At 39.2% G+C, this 3,996-nt stretch overlaps 1 non-coding gene across 1 annotated transcript; it reads left to right on the forward strand.

Annotated features, from left to right (window-relative positions):
- Positions 1–3,521: 3,521 nt before the first annotated feature.
- On the forward strand, positions 3,522–3,592 carry TRNAG-ACC (transfer RNA glycine (anticodon ACC)). The gene has a single exon. It is a non-coding gene; the product is annotated as a tRNA-Gly (tRNA).
- The last annotated feature ends 404 nt before the right edge of the window (positions 3,593–3,996 follow it).

Genomic DNA, 3,996 nt, shown 5'->3' on the forward strand with positions numbered 1-3,996 from the left:
AGGTTATCCTGGAGGTTATTCTTACTCATTAAGTAGATATCATCTTGTTGTTCAAGATGTAGATATCACCTTTTTAGTTAAGGTGTAACAGAGAGGCTGGAGGGAACTGCCTAAAAATGTAGAGCTGTGTTCCAGTAGCCATGTTTCTTGATGATGATTGAACAATGATAGAGCTTTCACAATGTGACTCTGTGAACGTGAAAACCTTGTGTCTGATGCTTCTTTTATCTACCATATCAACAAGAGTAGAACATATGGAATAAAAATAAATAATAGGGGGAATAAACATTAAAATAAATTTAGTTTGAAATGCTAGTGGTAAATGAAAGTGAGGGGTGAGGGGTATGGTATCCATAACTTTTTTTTCTCTATTATCATTTTAGTTCTTTTTCTGTTGTCTTTTTATTTCTTTTTCTAAATCGATGCAAATGCTCTAAGAAATGATGAATATGCAACTATGTGATGATATTAAGAATTACTGATTATATACGTAGAATGGAATGATATCTTATTGTTTTGTTTGTTTGTTGTTAATTTTTTAATTAATAAAAAAACTAAAAAAAAACTAAAGGAAAAAATTAAAACTAAGGGAAATGTCACAGAAAACCTAGAAAGACCATGCACAGACATACACAGAAATATCATAAGCAGGGATTTCCAAACCTCTAAAAATCTAGAATCAAGAAGGCAGAGTGAGACATTTCACAGCTCCATATCCCACAGAAGCTTTGAACAATCAGCAAGTACTAGCAAAAACATCCTTCTCAAGGATTCAGGAAACAATTAAAGGACTACAGCATCAGGGCAAGTGCCAAATTAGGAAAAAGACTCCCTAAAAGCAGAAGGATCTCATGGTGCCCTGGCTGGCTCCTCCACAATGCCTCAGTGGCTGAGTGCAGAGCTAGCCTGCGAGATCTCCCAGGGCAGATCTCTGGTCCCAGTACTGCAGGGAGCAGAGAACCTCATGCATGTACTGGGAGCATGGATGTCTGGTCCAGTGTGTCTGGTGTTGTCCTAAAAGACTTGCCCTCCCATAACTTTTCCTGCATATATTAGGCAAATCACAGAACTCTCTGAAAGAATGCTGCGGGAGGGCAGTCAATTCACATCTGCAGGGGATAAGGGATTATTAACTTTTAGGACACATAGCGCAGTTTCCAGGATCATGAAGCCTGTTTCCTAGGGAAAAGGGGACATTTGTGTCTGTGCAAACAGGGGAATTCCTAGGGCCACACACACATGCCCAAGACGAGACACTTGTGCAGAAAGGATCAGGGAGGCCCTATGCATTGACCTGGAGCTATTCTCTAAGCTCATATGTTGGATAGGCCCTGAAGGAGAGCACCAATGGTCAATCTGCAAAGGCATGCCTTTTTTTTTCCTTCTTCCTTTTTTTAAATTAACTTCTTGCATTTAAGAAAACCTCTGTCATAACCTAGCTGGATACAATCTTAAGGAATAGATTCCACAGAGTCTAAATTCCAGTGATAACATACTAAAATATCAAAACGACCAGGTTTCAAAAGGTTACAAAACATACAATGAAACAGGAATCAATGGCCCAGGCAAAGGAAAAGATTAAAGCATTAGAAACCAATGAGGAGGACCAGACCTGGAACATACCAGACAAAGACTTTAAAAAATGCTCCTAAATATGATGAAACTGCTAATTGAAAATATGGACAAAGAACGAAAGGAAGTCGGGAAAATGAAATAGGAACACAAATAGAATATGAATAGAGAGATAAAAATTATGAAAAGGAAACAACAGAGCTGAAGACCACAGTAATAGAAATTTAAAATGCCCTAGAGGCATTCAACAGCAATTTGGAGCTGGCACCAGAAAGTATCAGAGAACTTAAAGTTAGCATAATTGAAATCACCCAATCTGAGGAGCAGAAATAAGAAAGAATAAAGAAAAGTGAACAGAGCTAGAGGAACTAAGGGGCACCATCAAGTGTACCAATATATGCATTGTGGGATTCACAGAAAGAGAGAAAGGGGCAGAAAGTATATTCAGATATGACAACTTACAACTCCCCACATTTAACAAAAAAACATGAATGTATACATCCAAGACTCTCAATGAACTCCAAGCAGAATAAACCCAAATAAACCCAAGCCATGGTATATCATAATAAAATGGTCGCATGCCAAAGAAAGAGAATTCTGAAAGCTACAAGAGAGAAGCAACACGTCACACACACGGGAAGTTTAATAAGACGCACTGCTGATTTCTCATCAGAATCTGTGAAATCAAAAAAGAAATCAAGAAAGCAGAAAGACCACATATTTAAAGTGCTGAAAGCAAAAAAACTGGCAACAAAGAATTCTATATCTGGCAAAGCTGTCTTTCAAAAATGATGGAGAGATTAAGGCATTCCCAAATAAACAAATGCTGAGGGAGTTCATCACAAGTAGATTGGTCCTACAAGAGATGCTAAAGATAGTTCTGAAGGTTGAAAGAAAAGGACAATAGGCAATGGATGGAAGCCACAGGAAAATACAAAGATCACCACTGAAACCAATGACATGGATAAATATAAATATCAGTATTATTGCATTTTTGGTTTGTAACTCCACTTTTTACTTCCTACAGAATCTAAAAGGCAAATGCATTAGTTATTTTGGACTTAAAATGCGTAAACATAATCTGTGGCAAGAACTACATAAAGAGGGACAGATAGTTTGTAATACTGTTGAAGTTAAGTTGCTATCTGTTTTAGTATGAATGCTAATGTTGCCAGAATGCAAAACACCAGAAATGGACCACATTTTACAAAGGAGATTTATTTAGTTACAAATTTACAGCTTTTAGGAAGAAAGGCTGCTTGTTTTCATCTGGGTTTCTCTGCCACATGGGAAGGCACACCAACGTCAGCTGGGCTTCTCTCCTGGCTTCTGGGTTCCAACAACTTTCCCCTGGGTGATTCCCTTCTGCATCTCCAAACATCTGGTCGGAGCTGTTGAGCTTTCTTCTGATCTCTCTTTCAAGCCTCCAGCTATTTAAACAACACGTTGCAGAAGGCATCCCCTTAGGTGACCGCAGATGTAATCGACCGTAGAGGAATTTCACATGCTGATGATTTAAGTCCACAGCAACAGAATTAGGTACCATCACCTGGCCAAGTTGATACCTAAACCTAACTACTACAGTATCAAAGTGTTTTGGTTTCCTAGGCTGCTCAAAGCAAATACCATGAAATGTGTCAGGTTAAACAATGGGAATTTTATTTGCTCACAGATTTAAGGCCAGGAAAAGGTCCAAATCAAGGTGTTGTCAAGATGAAGCCTTCCTCCTGGAGACTGGCCACTGGTGATCCTTGGCTCCTCTGCCACGTGGCAAGGCACATGTGGTGCCTGCTGATCTCGCCCTTCTTTTCCAGGTTCTGTTCATTTTAGAGAATAATGAATATGTCACATTATTTCCATTGTGACTGCTCTTTCTGTGGCTTTCTCTCTGTCTGAATTTACTCCTTTATAAAGGAGTCTGTTAATTGAATTAAGACATATTCTGGGGTGCACGGGTGGTTCAGTGGTAGAATGCCCACCTACCATGTGGGAGACCCAGGTTCGATTCTGGGTCCATGCAAACACACATACACACATGCGTGCGCACGGAAGATCCATCCTGATTGAGGTGGACCATGCCTTAACTGAAGTATCCTCATCAAAAGGCCTTACTTACAATGGGTTCACACCCACAGGAATCAATTAGATTTAAGAACATGATTTTCTGGAGTACATACAGCTTCAAATCACCACATAAGCAAACAAGACTGTTATAGATTTAGGTTAAATTTCAACCCAATAGTAACTATAAAGAAAATAGTAGAGAATGTGCAAGCTCATAGAGACAGAAAATAAAGTACAGGTTGCCAGGGCCTAGGGAAGTGTAGTGGGGAATTGATGCATAATAGGTGTAGGGTTTCTGTTTGGGGAGACAAGGAGGTTTTATTAATGCAAGGTGATGGGGGTACCGCAGTATTGTAAATA

The sequence above is a fragment of the Tamandua tetradactyla genome, chromosome 14, assembly GCF_023851605.1.
Source record: "Tamandua tetradactyla isolate mTamTet1 chromosome 14, mTamTet1.pri, whole genome shotgun sequence".
In the NCBI taxonomy this organism is placed as follows: Eukaryota; Metazoa; Chordata; class Mammalia; order Pilosa; family Myrmecophagidae; genus Tamandua; species Tamandua tetradactyla.